This window comes from Nerophis lumbriciformis, linkage group LG23 (genome assembly GCF_033978685.3).
Source record: "Nerophis lumbriciformis linkage group LG23, RoL_Nlum_v2.1, whole genome shotgun sequence".
Taxonomy (NCBI): domain Eukaryota; kingdom Metazoa; phylum Chordata; class Actinopteri; order Syngnathiformes; family Syngnathidae; genus Nerophis; species Nerophis lumbriciformis.
In genome coordinates, this window is record NC_084570.2 from 502103 (window position 1) to 521590 (window position 19488).

At 40.7% G+C, this 19488-nt stretch overlaps 1 protein-coding gene across 1 annotated transcript in view; it reads left to right on the forward strand.

The window, feature by feature from the left end:
* The first annotated feature begins 11425 nt into the window (after positions 1–11425).
* The window catches only part of LOC133622527 (nck-associated protein 5-like), a 298294-nt gene continuing 290231 nt past the window's right edge, over positions 11426–19488 (forward strand). Inside the window, exon 1 of the mRNA XM_061985349.1 lies at positions 11426–11505. The gene's annotated coding sequence lies outside the window, so the exon portion shown is untranslated. The remainder of the gene's footprint in view (positions 11506–19488) is intronic.

The following is a 19488-nucleotide window of genomic DNA, read 5'->3' on the forward strand; positions in this document are numbered from 1 at the left end:
TTCTAAACTAAACTTTTAATTTCTGCAAGTGCATGTAAGAAATAAGTAGTTAGGCAGGTTTCGTAGGAGCAGCACAGCTGAGGGATATTCTATGCATCTGTCTTGGATCAATTATGTGATCACATGCAGCGTTTTTGGACCTTGCCTTGCACTAAAGGCGAAAGGAAACAGCTATCCAAACATGCGTGTCTTTGCGGCCGTGGGCCACTTGATAACTGTTTAAACATACAAAGCACGCTCACGTGCTTCTTTGTGAGGGTGACAGGAGGCGCGGTGAACGCAACAATCTACTGTATCTCAAAGAAATTGTCATTCACAACAACAAAAAAAATCACAAAAGGCGAGTGAAGCGCTTACAAAAGAGCAGAATCTGAGCCATGACAATCCATATTCATGGACTGGGGGGCTTATTATTGTCATTTATCCACCAAGCTCACAGTCTGCTTGTGAATGGGTGTAAGTGTTGTCATTAAGCTGTTATCCCCTCACATTATCCTCATCGTTGTGTTGAAGCTGTCTGGGCTCCCCCTCCTCCTTGTTCCTGCAGCAGATGTTAAAAAAGAGCGAGACCCTCTTCCGACCTATAACACCCCCCTGGCCCCCCACACCTAAACCACCGCCCAGCTCCCTGCTATCTAATTAGGCCTACAGCACAAAGACTCCCAGATGTCAACGTCCTCCTGGCCTCCTTTTGATTGCCAGCTTTCCACCCCACAGACTAGTTTGTCAGCCGGCTGGGGGTCGGGCGTGCGGTGGGCGTCGACACGCGTCACTCGCCGGCGCTCAGCACGGGACTGCCTTAACATATCAGTAATTGCACTCGGCGTAAATCACAGCAAGTCAGGAAAAAAGGGAGGACAGTCCCGAATGAACCCCATCAAGGTCATAAATTACTTCTTAACAAGACGCCAGGAAATCGATCCTATTATTCAAAACTAGTACGGTGATGAGATACAGTGTGGGTCACGCCAGGTGGAGTACCTTCTCCACCAGCTGGCCTTCACACTGTATCTACACGCTCCCAGTCTGTGGAACGCTCTCCCTGACCACCTGAGGGCACCACAGACTGTGGATGCTTTTAAAAAAGGCTTAAAAGCCCTTCTTTTTTTTAAAAAAGCTTTTTTTTTAGATAGATGCATACTAGTTATAGCTATTTGGCTGTTCTAGTTTTTATTTTTTTTTATTTCTTTATTATCTTTTTATTTTTATTTTTTTATTGTTTTAATACACTGTAGCACTTTGAGATTGTTTACTCAATATAAAGTGCTTGTTACAAATAAAATCTATTATTGTTATTATTATTATTAAACGTATCTCTTATGTTTGACTGCCATCTACTGATGTGAAAATGTTGCATAGATGATGTTTTACGGATCATTTTTAAGCCGCTTTCTGACAGTCGTGTCAGGCTTGTCCCTGACAGTTTGACTGTGTTTTAGTTTTTCCTCTGCGTTTGTCTTAGTTTCCTGTCAGCGCTTTAATTGTGTCTTCATTTCCTGATTGTCTCCCTGAGTGCTCCTTCCCCTCAGCTGTAGCTGATTGGCACCTGGCCACACCCGGTGTCAATCAGCCAGCTGCTATTTAAACCTGCCTTCCCCTCCAGTCAGTGCTGGATTATTGTCATTGTCACACTGACTTTTTGCAGTGTCGTGGTGGATTTCCGTTCCATACGGCGGCAGTTTCCCTTTTCAATAACTTTGGTGCATTTTGTTGTTTCTTCCCCATAATGAGGGTGAGTCCATAAGGTAAGTTAAAGATGCTGAAAAATTGTGGAATAGAATGGAACTTTATTTTCATTTTTAAGCCGCTTTCTGACAGTCGTGTCAGGCTTGTCCCTGACAGTTTGACTGTGTTTTAGTTTTTCCTCTGCGTTTGTCTTAGTTTCCTGTCAGCGCTTTTATTTTGTCTTCATTTCCTGATTGTCTCCCTGAGTGCTCCTTCCTCTCAGCTGTGGCTGATTGGCACCTGGCCACACCCGGTGTCAATCAGCCAGCTGCTATTTAAACCTGCCTTCCCCTCCAGTCAGTGCTGGATTATTGTCATTGTCATTGTCACTACTACCTGTCATAATACATGTCGTTGTAGCTCTGTCTACTTTTGTTCACTCTGCTCATGTCATAGTTCCTTCGTGTCACAGTAAGTGTTTTTGTTTCTTGTCGACAGTTAGCCTTTGTGCTATTTTAGTTCATAGCCAAATTTTGCCTTTTGTTTGTACCCTTTTGTTTGTTTTTCTGCTGTAGTGTTAAATTAAATCATGTTTTCCCGCACAATGCCTTCCGCCTTCTCTGCATCTTGGGGTTCGTCACCAACATACTCTGACAAGTCGCTTCCGGATGTGGCGTTTTGTCTTATTTACGGGGCTCACCTTCGACAGCGTCTTCTCCCCGTTGACAAGCCAAATGTTCTTGTTCTATTGGCAGATCATTTTGCTTAGTTTAAATAAAATACCCCTCATTTTTGTATTTTTTCCCCTTGTTTTTGAACACTGACTTTTTGCAGTGTCGTGGTGGATTTTCGTTCCATACGGCGGCAGTTTCCCTTTTCAATAACTTTGGTGCATTTTGTTGTTTCTTCCCCATAATGAGGGTGAGTCCATAAGGTAAGCTAAAGATGCTGAAAAATTGTGGAATAGAATGGAACTTTATTTTCATTTTCAAGCCGCTTTCTGACAGTCATGTCAGGCTTGTCCCTGACAGTTTGACTGTGTTTTAGTTTTTCCTCTGCGTTTGTCTTAGTTTCCTGTCAGCGCTTTTATTTTGTCTTCATTTCCTGATTGTCTCCCTGAGTGCTCCTTCCCCTCAGCTGTGGCTGATTGGCACCTGGCCACACCTGGTGTCAATCAGCCAGCTGCTATTTAAACCTGCCTTCCCCTCCAGTCAGTGCTGAATTATTGTCATTGTCATTGTCACTACTACCTGTCATAATACTTGTCGTTGTAGCTCTGTCTACTTTTGTTCACTCTGCTCATGTCATAGTTCCTTCGTGTCACAGTAAGTGTTTTTGTTTCTTGTCGACAGTTAGCCTTTGTGCTATTTTAGTTCATAGCCAAATTTGTTCTCCGCCTTGTGCGTGCCTTTTGTTTGTACCCTTTTGTTTGTTTTTCTGCTATGGTGTTAAATTAAATCATGTTTTCCCGCACAATGCCTTCCGCCTTCTCTGCATCTTGGGGTTCGTCACCAACATTCTCTGACAAGTCGCTTCCGGATGTGGCGTTTTGTCTTATTTACGGGGCTCACCTTCGACAGCGTCTTCTCCCCGTTGACAAGCCAAATGTTTTTGTTCTATCGGCAGATAATTTTGCTTAGTTCAAATAAAATACCCCTCATTTTTGTATTTTTCCCCCTTGTTTTTGAACACTGACTTTTTGCAGTGTCGTGGTGGATTTCCGTTCCATACGGCGGCAGTTTCCCTTTTCAATAAGTTTGGTGCATTTTGTTGTTTCTTCCCCATAATGAGGGTGAGTCCATAAGGTAAGCTAAAGATGCTGAAAAATTGTGGAATAGAATGGAACTTTATTTTCATTGCACTTTAAAAAGTGCAACGCAATTACATTTTCAGTACAAACCCGTTCAAGATCAGAGATACATCATACAGGATGTACAAAACAGGAACACTGATGTGACAATGTTGCATAGATAATGTTTTACGGATAATTTTTAAGCCGCTTTCTGACAGTCGTGTCAGGCTTGTCCCTGACAGTTTGACTGTGTTTTTGTTTTTCCTCTGCGTTTGTCTTAGTTTCCTGTCAGCGCTTTTATTTTGTCTTCATTTCCTGATTGTCTCCCTGAGTGCTCCGTCCCCTCAGCTGTGGCTGATTGGCACCTGCCCACACCCGGTGTCAATCAGCCAGCTGCTATTTAAACCTGCCTTCCCCTCCAGTCAGTGCTGGATTATTGCCATTGTCATTGTCACTACTACCTGTTATAATACTTGTCGTTGTAGCTCTGTCTACTTTTGTTCACTCTGCTCATGTCGTAGTTCCTTCGTGTCACAGCAAGTGTTTTTGTTTCTTGTCGACAGTTAGCCTTTGTGCTATTTTAGTTCATAGCCAAATTTTGCCTTTTGTTTGCACCCTTTTGTTTGTTTTTCTGCTATAGTGTTAAATTAAATCATGTTTTCCCGCACAATGCCTTCCGCCTTCTCTGCATCTTGGGGTTCGTCACCAACATACTCTGACAAGTCGCTTCTGGATGTGGCGTTTTGTCTTATTTACGGGGCTCACCTTTGACAGCGTCTTCTCCCCGTTGACAAGCCAAATGTTCTTGTTCTATTGGCAGATCATTTTGCCGAGTTTAAATAAAATACCCCTCATTTTTGTATTTTTTCCCCTTGTTTTTGAACACTGACTTTTTGCAGTGCAGTGAGCTCCAACAGCAACATTTAGCTTGCTCTGAATTGCTCAACAATCAAAGGTTGATATTTTTTTTTTTTAATGAGCTCCCTTATCTGAGCGGACACATTCATGTTTGCCTATCACTTCCCATTTGTTGGCAACCACCTCCCTGAGACTTCCCCCATGAAAGCGGTGCCATGCTGGTGACGTCAGGTCAGTGCAATCAGGCAGCGTTGATCCCTTTTCAACTCCATTTCCTATGGCCAAGTGAAAATGTGTGGGTGGGTTCGGTCCGCCCACATCTCATTTCTCCAAGAACGAGCTTTAAACATGGATTGTGACGCAAGACGCTCGCATGGTTAGCCATTAAAAGGCCGCACGTTTCACATCCCGTTCACTGATTAGCCGACTTCCCTCTCCTCGCAACGGCCCGCGGGCGTTTTCAGAAATGGGCCAGTGTGTATGTGTCATGTTTCGCGACACGGTTTCAGTTCTGCTCGTCGATCGTTTTGGATTCGGCGGCGCGGCACCGGACAGGATGTGTCATGTTGATGCGTGAGGATGTTTGACAAGTGCAGTCAGGCGGCCGTGACCTCGCTGAGCAGATCGGGCCAGCAAGCACATGCCAAGCAGGCGAGCACATAACTGACCTGGATTCAGTCTTTTTTTTACCATAGGAAGCTTTTCATCATTTTTATATTCAATTCATTAGCAGAATAACCCTCCATCCTATCTTGCTGATTGTATTGTACCATATGTCCCAGCAATTAATCTGCGTTCAAAGAACTCCGGCTTATTAGTGATTCTCAGAGCCCCAAAAAAAGTCTGCGGGCTATAGAGCGTTTTCTATTGGGGGTAACAGTTAGAGATGCTACCTCAATAGAAGCATTTAAGTCCCATCTTAAAACTAATTTGTATACTCTAGCCTTTAAATAGACCCCCTTTTTAGACCAGTTGATCTGCCGTTTCTTTTATTTTCTCCTCTGGCCCCCCTCTCCGTTGTGGAGGGGGTGCACAGGTCCGGTGGCCATGGATGAAGTGCTGGCTGTCCAGAGTCGGGACCCGGGATGGACCGCTCGCCTGTGCATCGGTTGGGGACATCTCTGCACTGCTGACCCGTCTCCGCTCGGGATGGTCTCCTGCTGGCCCCACTATGGACTGGACTCTCACTATTATGTTAGATCCACTATGGACTGGACTCTCACTATTATGTTAGATCCACTATGGACTGGACTCTCACTACTACGTTAGATCCACTATGGACTGGACTCTCACTATTATGTTAGATCCACTATGGACTGGACTCTCACTATTATGTTAGATCCACTGTGGACTGGACTCTCACTATTATATTAGATCCACTTTGGACTGGACTCTCACTATTATGTTAGATCCACTATGGACTGGACTTTCACAATATTATGTTAGATCCACTATGGACTGGACTCTCACTATTATGTTATATCCACTATGGACTGGACTCTCACAATATTATGTTAGATCCACTATGGACTGGACTCTCACTATTATGTTAGATCCACTATGGACTGGACTCTCACTATTATGTTAGATCCACTATGGACTGGACTCTCACTATTATGTTAGATCCACTATGGACTGGACTCTCACTATTATGTTAGATCCACTATGGACTGGACTCTCACTATTATATTAGATCCACTATGGACTGGACTCTCACTATTATATTAGATCCACTATGGACTGAACTCTCACTATTATGTTAGATCCACTAAGGAATGGACTCACACTATTATGTTAGATCCACTAAGGACTGGACTCACACTATTATATTAGATCCACTATGGACTAGACTCTCACTATTATATTAGATCCACTATGGACTGGACTCTCACTATTATGTTAGATCCACTAAGGACTGGACTCTCACTATTATGTTAGATCCACTATGGACTGGAGTCTCACTATTATGTTAGATCCACTATGGACTGGACTCTCACTATTATGTTAGATCCACTAAGGACTGGACTCACACTATTATGTTAGATCCACTATGGACTGGACTCTCACTATTATGTTAGATCCACTATGGACTGGACTCTCACACTATTATGTTAGATCCACTATGGACTGGACTCTCACTATTATGTTAGATCCACTATGGACTGGATGCTCACAATATTATGTTAGACCCACTTGACGTCCATTGCATCCGGTCTCCCCTAGAGGGGAGGAGGGGTCCTCTCCAAGGTTTCTCATAGTCATTCTCATCAACGTCCCACTGGGTTGTGAGTTTTTCCTTGCCCTTATGTGGGCTCTGAACTGTGGATGTCGTCGTGGCTTGTGCAGCCCTTTGAGACACTTGTGATTTATGGCCATATAAATAAACATTGATTGATTGATTGATGATGAAGTCATTTTTTAGAACAGTGGTCCCCAACCACTGGCCGCACAAGAAAAAAAACCCCAAAAAACCCCAACATTTTATTTATTTATTTATCTATTTTATTAAATCAACATAAAAAACACAAGATACACTTACAATTAGAACACCAACCCCAAAAAACTCTCCCTCCCCAATTTACACTCATTCACACAAAAGGGTTGTTTCTTTCTGTTATTAATATTTTGTTTCCTACATTATATATCAATATATATCAATACAGTCTGCAGGGATACAGTCCGTAAGCACACATGATTGTATTTTTTTTATGGCAAAAAATATAAATAAATAAAATAAATTAAAATACCCGTGTTTGAACCTGACATCCTTTCTTTAGTTGTACTGATACGACCTGCAACAATCTATCTACCAGACATACTTGATCATTATTTCAAATTATGCACAAAAATATCGTGAATCGACATTAAGATGCTGACAAAACACATACTATGCAATATGATTCATTTTTTTAAATTTTATTTATTGTTTTAATTTTGCCTATTGGTCCGGGACCCTTTGGGACTGTCTGACAAGGGGTGGCACTTTTCGTGACTTCTGTGGTGCTTTTTCTGTGAACTTCTGGATCTGCCTCCTGGGAGCCTTTTTGGCCATGGAGACCATCTGCTGGGTCTCTGCCACACCGGAGTCCGTTTGGAGAGCCTGGAGGAGATGCGGACTGGACACTGGTTGAGAGTTGGTGGGCGAGGGTGGAGCCGGCTCTCTTGGTGGCTTTGTTGGGTCCGCTCCTCTCTCTGGCCAAGCTCCCCCGACCCCAACAGACAATGGTGTGGAACACCGCAGAGGCCACCACAGTGTAGAAGTGGCTAGTTGCATCAGCTCTGCTCTTTTAATGTCTTTAATGTCCTATTTACTTTAACTTAACTTTAACTTAACTCAACTTTGTGTTCTAAAAGTTCAAGTTAAAGTACCAATGATTGTCACACTGTCAGGTTCAAACACTGATGACATCTACTAAACAGACAAGAAGCAAGGAATCTGTCATGTCTGTGTAATCATGTTTTGTTTTAAGTCATGTTTTGTTTAGTTATTGGACTCTTTAGTTTCTGGCTTTTCACTCCCTTGTCTTGTTTCCATGATTACCCCATTAGTTTTCACCTGTCATGTCACGCACCTGTTTCACGTTTTGAGTCACGCACCAGTTTTCGTTAATCATGTCTGTAGTATTTAAGTTCAGTGTTTTCAGTTTGTCTTTCTGGTGACATCCCCGCATTTATGCTTCTGCACACTCTCCACAGCCTTATGATCCTTGCTGCTCTTTTTTCATGTCGGTTCCATGCCAAGTAAGTTTTTGTTTATCAAGCCACAGTTAGTGTTTTTTGTTGTTCATAATTTCTGCCTTTGTGCAAGTATTTGTTTTCATAGCCAAGTCGTTTCTCCGCCACTGTGCGCGCTTTTCGTTTGTACTTTTTTTGTAGTTATAGTGTTTAAATAAATCATGTATTCCCCTTCACGTCACATATGGTCCAAATCGTTTGCACCTCGGGAGAACAAACCACGCCATAGTCCAAGTCGTGACAGAATCATGCAGAGACAGAGTTAAATTCAGCTCAATGAGGAGAGACATTTTGGGCTGTACTCTAGTTACAGAAACAACCATACGCTCTAAAGTCCAGCCCACGTGCTCCTCTATTTATTTGGGAGGTCCCTGGTGACATCACTGAGGCTGCTGCTGAAGGAAGGGGGCGTAATCTCAGCAGCCCCAGTTAGACACAATATATGACTATTCATGAAATGCAAATGTGCTGACACTCGTGATATCGCCCTGTCTCTGCTTTGTCTGCGTCGATGTTCAGCCTTTGGCAGTCAGCAGGCCGGTTCTGGACACAAACACTGATACGAGACAACTCGCTTTGCACAGATAGAAAAGTACAACTTCAGCACAATTGATAATAACTATAGCATCACCCCTGTTCTGCAGCAACTCCACTGGCTACCCATCAAACATCATATCCACTTTAAAATAATCCTCCTCACTTTCAAAGCCATCCATAACGTCCCTCCATCATATCTCTCTGACCTGATCCATGTCGCCACGCCCTCACGTTCCCTAAGATCCTCTTCATCCATCCATCTCACTGTCCCTTTATTTAAACTGTCCATAATGGGTGCCCGAGCTTTCAGCCGCTCTGCCCCACATCTTTGGAACTCTTTACCACCAGACCTTCGTAACTTAGATTCAATATCCCTCTTCAAATCAAGACTCAAAACACACCTATACCTGACTGCTTATTCATTGTAATCATCTTTTCTTCTCTATCTTTGTTGTTGTTGTTTTTTTTTTTATCCAATTTGATTTTATTGTTTTGATTTTGTACGGTGTCTTTGAGCGCCAAGAAAGGCGCCTTATAAATAAAATGTATTATTATTATTACTATAGCAACGGCCTTTAAGCATAAGAGTTGTGTGATAACTTACACGTAATTATTCTAACACACGCACACACTAGAAGTGGTGACATTTGTCCTCTGCATTTGACCCCTTCCCCTTGATCACCCCCTAGGAGGTGAGGGGAGCAGTGAGCAGCAGCGGTAGCCACGCCCGGGAATAATTTTTGGTAATTTAACCCCCCAATTCCAACCCTTGATGCTGAGTGCCAAGCAAGGGAGGTAATGGGTCCCATTTTTATAGTCTTTGGTATGACTCGCCCGGGGTTTGAAATCACAACCTACCGATCTCAGGGCGGTAGGTCGAGCTTTGATGTTTCCCTCTTACACACATGTTTATGTGTGCTATGGTTATGAGTTTTTTTCCCCCCTTGGCCTCAGTCTGGACCCCCTCTCCAGGGGCCCAGGCTTAGACGGAATATTTTAATTTTTTCTCACCCCCCGCCGCCCCAATGTTGACCTGTTTCTCACCTTTTCTCACCGGAAGTTGGTAGACCCGTCAGCGATCCTGTTCTGTCTCCCTGTAATGTTTGTCTGATCTTGAATGGGATTGTGCTGAAAATCTTAATTTCCCCTCAGGGAATATTAAAGGGGAACATTATCACCAGACCTATGTAAGCGTCAATATATACCTTGATGTTGCAGAAAAAAGACCATATATTTTTTTAACCGATTTCCGAACTCTAAATGGGTGAATTTTGGCGAATTAAACGCCTTTCTAATATTCGCTCTCGGAGCGATGACGTCACAACGTGGCGTCACATCGGGAAGCAATACGCCATTTTCTCAAACACCGAGTCAAATCAGCTCTGTTATTTTCCGTTTTTTCGACTGTTTTCCGTACCTTGGAGACATCATGCCTCGTCGGTGTGTTGTCGGAGGGTGTAACAACACCAACAGGGACGGATTCAAGTTGCACCAGTGGCCCAAAGATGCGAAAGTGGCAAGAAATTGGACGTTTGTTCCGCACACTTTCCCGACGAAAGCTATGCTACGACAGAGATGGCAAGAATGTGTGGATATCCTGCGACACTCAAAGCAGATGCATTTCCAACGATAAAGTCAAAGGAATCTGCCGCCAGACCCCCATTGAATCTGCCGGAGTGTGTGAGCAATTCAGGGACAAAGGGCCTCGGTAGCACGGCAAGCAATGGCGGCAGTTTGTTCCCGCAGACGAGCGAGCTATCGACCCTAGCTTCCCTGGCCTGCTGACATCAACTCCAAAACTGGACAGATCAGCTTTCAGGAAAAGAGCGCGGATGAGGGTATGTCTACAGAATTTATTAATTGATGAAAATTGGGCTGTCTGCACTCTCAAAGTGCATGTTGTTGCCAAATGTATTTCATATGCTGTAAACCTAGTTCATAGTTGTTAGTTTCCTTTAATGCCAAACAAACACATACCAATCGTTGGTTAGAAGGCGATCGCCCAATTCGTACTCACTTTCTCCCGTGTCGCTGGCTGTCGTGTCGTTTTCGTCGGTTTCGCTTGCATACGGTTCAAACCGATATGGCTCAATAGCTTCAGTTTCTTCTTCAATTTCGTTTTCGCTACCTGCCTCCACACTACAACCATCCGTTTCAATACATGCGTAATCTGTTGAATCGCTTAAGCCGCTGAAATCCAAGTCTGAATCCGAGCTAATGTCGCTATATCTTGCTGTTCTATCCGCCATGTTTGTTTGTATTGGCATCACTGTGTGACGTCACAGGAAAATGGATGGGTGTATATAACGATGGTTAAAATCAGGCACTTTGAAGCTTTTTTTAGGGATATTGCGTGATGGGTAAAATTTTGAAAAAAAATTAAATATAATAAGCCACTGGGAACTGATTTTTAATGGTTTTAACAATTCTGAAATTGTGATAATGTTCCCCTTTAAAGTATTTCTGATTCTGATTCTGACCCTTGCTATGCTAGTGTGTTGACTCCTCTTTGGGCAGCCATAGCCTCTTTGTACAGGAGTAGTATGCATGGAGTGGGGTGTTTATCTTCGACTGTGGCCTTAGTCGGGCCAGGTCGGACTGGTTCCCAGCCCTGTTTGGAGAAGCCTAGAAAAACAAAGGGCTCGGAGCTTAGGGGTTGGGTGGAAAAGGCGGGAAGCCCCTGGTAACGCATTCAGTCGACGAGTGGATCTAGCTATTTGAAGCCAGGGAAAAGGAACAAGGACCTTGATCTCGTGTGGAAAGGTGAAAGCTTTAATATGCCTGAAAAACTACCGGACAAGAGTCGGTGACTCACGCCTCCCCTTTCCGTCCCCGCAGGGCGTCACAGGTGAGTGAGCCGCCGCCGGGTAGACATGTGGAGAGGGACGAGCACTTAAAGAGATTCCCTCAGCCCACTGGTGAGTAAATCTGTAATCACTCTTCCCGCGACTAAAAATAGCTGTCAGTGTTACATTTTCTAGCGTTTGAGGCTCAGCAGGCCGCTCCTACACGATGGCAGTTGTGTTCATGCAAACATGTCGTTGGCTTAATCAACCCCTGGGAAGAAAGCAATCCTTCGCTTCCTGTGTTTACATAAATGCCTCCCAGGAACGGTTTTAAGATAGAGTCAGAATGCTCTGTTGTGCATGCTTGAGTTAGGCGATACTGTAAATGTTGATACTGGTCAGCTATACCAAGTAAATACAGGGAGAGGAATGCCAATGCTTTATTCACTTTTATATCATATTTTACGGAATACGTTTTCAGACGGAACTTTCAGGCGAACAGAACACAAGCCTTTTTTTTTTTATGAACAATTTAACAATAAATACACAGCAAAAAGTCAGTGTTCAAAAACAAGGAAAAAAAATACAAAAATTAGAGGTTATTTATTTGAACCAAGCAAAATTATCTGCCAATAGAACAAGAACATTTGGCTTGTCAAGACTTTCCAAAACAAGTAAAATTAGCTAACCTCAATGAATGCAAAAATACCTTAAAATAAGTATATTCTCACTAAAAACAAGTGCACTTTTCTTGGTAGAAAAAAAAAGAGGCCTTTTTTTGCTCAATGTGTTGAAAAACATTCTTAAATGAAGTAAATGCTAGTGCCATTATCTTGACATAATGATAAAGAGTCGGGACCCGGGGTGGACCGCTCGCCTGCGCATCGGTTGGGAACATCTCTGCGCTGCTGACCGGTCTCCGCTCGGGATGGTGTCCTGCTGGTCCCACTATGAACTGGACTCTTACTATTATGTTGGATCCACTATGGACTGGACTCTCACAATATTATGTCAGACCCACTCGACATCCATTGCATTCGGTCTCTCCTAGAGGGGGTGGGGGGGGGGTTACCCACATATGCGGTCCTCTCCAAGGTTTCTCATAGTCATTCACATCGACGTCCCACTGGGGTGAGTTTTTCCTTGCCCTTATGTGGGCTCTGTACCAAGGATGTCGTTGTGGCTTGTGCAGCCCTTTGAGACACTTGTGATTTAGGGCTATATAAATAAACATTGATTGATTGATTGATTGATTGATTGATTGATATGCGCTCGGCATTACATTTCTTGAAACCAGCAAACTTATACTAAAAACTAATTTATTGTTCTTAATGGAAAGACGACACGGCAACCGCTTGTTACTCTCGGGGTCTCCTAGCCGCTCAGGCAAATCATATTGTCTAAAAATGCATTTTTCCATGGATAACATGACATCATCGCGCCAAGTGCGTGCTCTTTCAGTCAATTAGTGCGCATATATACAGCCCGGCCCCCGGCCAAAATGTTTTTAATTGTAATTTGGAAGAATTCATCTGAATGTGCATGAACTATTTCTGTTCAAAATTGTTAGAAATGTTAAATGTTTGAATATTAACTGTCAGTTTACTGTACTGTGCCAACTGTACTACTATATGAGTACCTATTTTCTATTGTTTCATTGAAAATAAAACAGCAAAGTCCATTTGGCTGTCATCTGTTTTAATTATGAGACACAATTGTGTCAAAGTCATGATTTTTTTTCTTAGAAATAAGAAATTATTACTTTAAAAAAGTACTTTTATACTTGCGAGTGTTGATGACACAGCTTTGCAACAGTTGATATTCTAGTTTCAAGCATGTTTTACTCAATATAGGTCATCAAATCTCAGCAACAAGCTGTAATATCTTACTGAGATCATTTAGGACCAAAACCCTTAAAACAAGTAAAACACTCTAACATAAAATCTGCTTAGTGAGAAGAATGATCTTATCAGACAGAAAATAAGCAAATATCATCCTTATTTGAGATATTTAATCTTACTTAGATTTCAGTTTTTGCAGTGTAACAAGCAATAATGCATTAATTATAAGTTCCTTTAGCGTCGCAAGTTTTTTTAATGTGCGATTTAACACGCATGCGTCCTGACCCTTTTTTGATCCTCTGTCTATTCGGTAGAGTGGGAAATACAGCATAATGGTGTCCAGTTACTGTTGAGCCACAAGCTTGAAAATAGCGAACAGAAATGCACAAAGAAGAGAGCACATTATGGAGATCCCAGATCCAAAGCCATGGCATCGTTTTCACGATTAAGACAAGGCTGTCATGACTTGGTCCTGGGTGTTTGCTTTTCCGGAATGCAACGGAAAGTTGGCTCGGGCGAGACGGGAATGTGAGTACATATTTTTATTTTTTACACTAACAAAGGACAAAAAAAAGAGTACAAACAAAAAGCGCGCACAGTGGCGGAGAACAAACCATGAAACCAAAAGACTATAGCATTAATAAACAAAAACTTACTTGGCTTGGTCTAAAGTAGCAGCATGAAAGATGGACATGAAAAAAAGTGTCAGGAATGTGAAGAGCATAAATGTTGGATGTCGCCAGAAAGACAAACTGAAAACAATGAACTTAAATACTACAGACATGATTAACGAAAACAGGTGCGTGACTCAAAACGTGAAACAGGTGCGTGACGTGACAGGTGAAAACTAATGGGTTGCTATGGTGACAAACAAGAGTGCACAATGAGTCCAAACGTGGAACAGGTGAAACTAATGGGTAACCATGGAAACAAGACAAGGGAGTGAAAAGCCAGAAACTAAAGAGTCCAATAACTAAACAAAACAAAACATGATTACACAGACATGACAAAGACTAATTTTTTTTATCTTCGATCGCCATGAGACGACAACATTGGAGCGGTAGCGTCCTGGCACATTTTCGCCGCTCGCAGTTTTACTTCCGTGTGTGGATTACGGTATGCATTGATAACATCAAATGCAAATTGTTACACTAACTGCTTTAGTAAGATGGAATAAAAGTTCAGCATCAAAGAAAGATGGAGACTTTCACATCATCAAAACATGTCAAGACACCCTCTCATAACAACAATAATAGTGCTATGCGTCAAATCCGGTCTAATTACCATGACAAAATGCAGAATTTTAATGCTTTGTCAAAAATGTTTTGTAATTTGTAATCTGTGATATTTCTAAATGTTTTCTGGCAGTTTTAAAAATGTGTATATTCTTTTATGACCTGTTCTAAAAAAATAGTCGGCAATTACAAAATATTCAGCAGGCTGAATATTACATTGAATTGATAAGTAAAGAAGGTTAAAATATTGTAATGCACAAATATGTATACCACTAACTTGTACAATGTGTAATGTACCGTATTTTTCGGACTATAAGTCACAGTTTTTTTCATAGTTTGGCCGGCTTATACTCAGGAGCGACTTATATGTGAAATGATTAACACATTACCGTAAAATATCAAATAATATTATTTATCTGATTCACGTAAGAGACTAGACGTATAAGATTTCATGGGATTTAGCGATTAGGAGTGACAGATTGTTTGGTAAACGTATAGCATGTTCTATATGTTATAGTTATTTGAATGACTCTTACCATAATATGTTACGTTAACATACCAGTTGGTTATTTATGCCTCATATAACGTACACTTATTCAGCCTGTTGTTCACTATTCTTTATTTATTTTAAATTGCCTTTCAAATGTCTATTCTTGGTGTTGGGTTTCATCAAATAAATTTACCCAAAAAATGCAACTTATACTCCAGTGCGACTTATATATGTTTTTTTCCTTCTTTATTATGCATTTTCGGCCGGTGCGACTTATACTCCGGAGCGACTTATACTCCGAAAAATACGGTACATAATATCTGAAGCATTTATTCAAGTAGAAATATCAACGATAACATCTGATGATCAAATTACGATCGTAACAATCCACATATTGTGTTATTGGTGTAGCTCCTCTCTTCTGAACGCAAGTGCTTCTACAGCGGGGATACAAATTCTGTATTAGTACAAAATACAAATTGTTTTGGAGGTATTTTTTTTCTATTTTCATTAAAAGCATGTGTATGTCCATTTGGTGATAAGTTGTTGAAACAACTTACTGTTTAAAAACATTTAATTAAAGCAAACTAATTGTCCAGTCATGGTAATAACAACTTGAAAATTATCTGTCTAGGGTACACTTATTATTGATGAAAAAATGATATCTATCTGCAATTAATCACAATTATTTTTGAGTTAACTGAGTAAAATGTGATTAATAGCGGTTAAATAATTTAAACGTCTGACAGCCCTAATATAAATACAACAATACTATAAGACTATAACATTAACAAATACAACCGCGAAAAATAAAGTACATTAGAGATGATCGATATCAACTTTCTTACTGATTTTTTGACATTGTCCAGACATTTACGATACCGATATTTAGAAAGCAACGGCGAAACATGGAAATACCGCGTGGTGGAGCGCGGCTTCGATTGATGAGGTCATTTTAGGCGCTGGAATTTCTGATTAATTTACCTTAACCGATATCATTATCAACAGAAAAAACTGTGTTAGGGTAATGGGACTTAGTTAAAAACCCAGGGACACGTGTGAATTTTCAATGACATAAAGCAAAAACAACTTTTAGTATAGTTAGTATAAGGAGTAATGCAAATGTTAATGGTAATGCCTAATTTTAGGAAATGGGGACAGGCAAAAAAAAATAAAAAATTCAGTGTTTAAGGTACTTTATTATTTTTTTTAATTTTTAATTTTAATTCTATTTATTTTTTTGTCCTGTCCAGCTTCTCAGGCAAATCATATAGTAGATGTAGATGCCCATATCGGCTGTTTACATTTACTTTACAAAAGAGAAGTGTAGGATACTTCTCTTGTTGCCTTATTTGTGTTTGACTTCATTAAATGTATTTATATTATCATTTGGTGCAGCCGGGCCGGAGCAGGAGGGGATAGAAAGACAAAAAAAGGAAGACAGAGGGGGAAATTTAGGGACAAAGAGAGACAAAAATAACAATAACAACAACAACAACAACAATAGAACAACATCAGCAAATAGGACATGTACAAATATGATGGTAAAAGTAATAGCAAAGAAGCAGTTAGGGAAATAAATAATAATACAGAAATGACAATGAGCATTTTTACACTACAAATGGATCAATACAAATACCAATATAAATAGCACTATTGATAATGAACAATACCAGTAATTTTGCTCTATTATCAACAATACAGTTGTTCAAATGCAACAATACATATACGTAATGATAACTACAGATAAAAAAAATGAATACTGAAAAATGGAGGGGAAGAAAGAGAAGCAACCTATATTAACCTTGTAGATTATTATAGTAACAATGTCATGTCTGTGTAATCATGTTTTGTTTTAGTCATGTTTTGTTTAGTTATTGGACTCTTTAGTTTCTGGCTCCCTTGTCTTGTTTCCATGATTACCCATTAGTTTCACCTGTTCCACGTTTGGACTCATTGTGCACTCTTGTTTGTCACCATAGTAGCCCATTAGTTTTCACCTGTCACGTCACGCACCTGTTTCACGTTTTGAGTCACGCACCTGTTTTCGTTAATCATGTCTGTAGTATTTAAGTTCATTGTTTTTCAGTTTGTCTTTCTGGTGACATCCCCACAATTATGCTCTGACACTTGATTTCATGTCCATCGTTCATGCTGCTCCTTTTAGTCCATGCCAAGTAAGTTTTGTTTATTAATGCTATAGTCTTTTGGTTTCATAGTTTGTTCTCCGCCACTGGGCGCGCCATTTGTTTACTTTACCTGGGGACGGCGTGGCGCAGTGGGAGAGTGGCCGTGCGCAACCCGAGGGTCACTGGTTCAATCCCCACCTAGTACCAACCTCGTCATGTCCGTTGTGTCCTGAGCAAGACACTTCACCCTTGCTCCTGATGGGTGCTGGTTAGCGCCTTGCATGGCAGCTCCCTCCATCAGTGTGTGAATGTGTGTGTGAATGGGTAAATGTGGAAGTAGTGTCAAAGCGCTTTGAGTACCTTGAAGGTAGAAAAGCGCTATACAAGTACAAGTACAACCCATTTACTTCCTTTTTTTTGTAGTTCTAGTGTTTAAATAAAAATGTACTTACATTCCCGTCTTGCCCGAGCCAACTTTCCGTTGCATCCCGGAAAAGCAAACACCCAGGACCAAGTCATGACAAACAATAGGCCATGACAAAGTTTAAGGTAGTTTAAATTCAGCTTTGAAATAGTCTTAGCAAATATTCAATCCGATCAATGTACAGGACGCTTTGCTCGAACAGTTAATTGTATTTACTAATTCATAATTAATTTTCTTGGAGACGCAAATGGCACCGATTTGGTGGAATGGCCCAACATCAATCAATCAATTCCTTTATTGTCATTGTCATAATAACACTTAAGTCATACATGTCAACGAGATTTTGTTTGAGGTTTGTCTAGCGGCATAGAAATTGCATTGAAGTGCAGGTTGACCATAGTTTACAGTTTAGCATTGTCAAGAAGATTGCGAATAGAGGGGTGTGAGGGTGGGAACAGTCAGATGTCTGATGGGTGTTACGTTGATGTTGCAGCAATGCAATGTCCAGAGCACAATTATTGAGGTGGTGAAGAGTGAGGTAATAAGATGGTCCGGGGCAGCAAAGGGACGGGCTGTTTATTTAGCAGTCTCACAGCCTGGGGATACAGATTGTGAGACATTCTGGTGGTCCTGGCGCGAATCGATCTATACCTTCTTCCAGAGGGTAGCAGGTTGAAGAGGCCATGTGCTGGGTGGTATCTGTCCTTCAGGATGTTTTGTACTCGCTTTAGGCAGCGAGTTGTGTACATGCAGAGGTGGGTAGAGTAGCCAGAAATTGTACTCAAGTAAGAGTACTGTTACTTTAGAGATTTATTACTCAAGTAAAAGTAAGGAGTAGTCACCCAAATATTTACTTGAGTAAAAGTAAAAAGTATGTTGTGAAAAAACTACTTAAGTACTGAGTAACTGATGAGTAACATACACACACATATCATATATATATATATATATATATATATATATATATATATATATATATATATATATATATATATATATATATATATATATATATATATATACACACACACACACACACACACACACATATATATATATATATATATATATATATATATATATATATATATATATATATATATATATACATACATTGATATATACAGTATATAATTTATATATATTTATTTTGCCGTTTTTGTTTACATGTTAAAGGTGTTTTAATGAATATACATGCATGTTTAACACATATAGATTCCTTTCTTTCATGAAGACAAGAATATAAGTTGGTGTATTACCTGATTCTGATGACTTGCATTGATTGGAATCAGACAGTAGTGATGATAACGTCCACGTTTTCAAATGGAGGAGAAAAAAAGTTCCTCCTTTCTGTCTAATACCACATGAAAGTGGTTGGTTTTTGGCATCTTATTTGTCCAGCTTCCATATTCGTTTTTATACACTTTACAAGAAATACATTGGCGGCAAACTCCGTAGCTTGCTAGCTTGTTTGCGCTGGCTTTCGGAGACTCTTGTTTTGAAAGCGCAGGCGCGATGGAGCGACACTTTTATTGTGAAGACAGGAACTGTGCAGTCAGTCTTTAGGCTTTTGACGGGAAGTACGGTTGAAATAAAAAAGGGTCTTTTTTCCTTCACACTTTTGATTGATTGATTGAAACTTTTATTAGTAGATTGCAGAGTACAGTATATATTCCGTACAATTGACTACTAAATGGTAGCGCCCCAATAAGTTTTTCAACTTGTTTAAGTCAGGTCATGTGACCGCCTGGCTCTGTTTGATTGGTCCAACGTCACCAGTGACTGCATCTGATTGGTGGAACGGAGTGAACATCACCAGTGACTGTATTTGTTGAAACGCAGGCACTATGAAGGTCTGTCTGACAGACCAAAACAAACAAAGCGTGCATTAACAGATCGATAAAAATTAGTAGCGAGTAAAAGTAGCGTTTCTTCTCTATAAATATACTCAAGTAAAAGTAAAAGTATGTTGCATTAAAACTACTCTTAGAAGTAC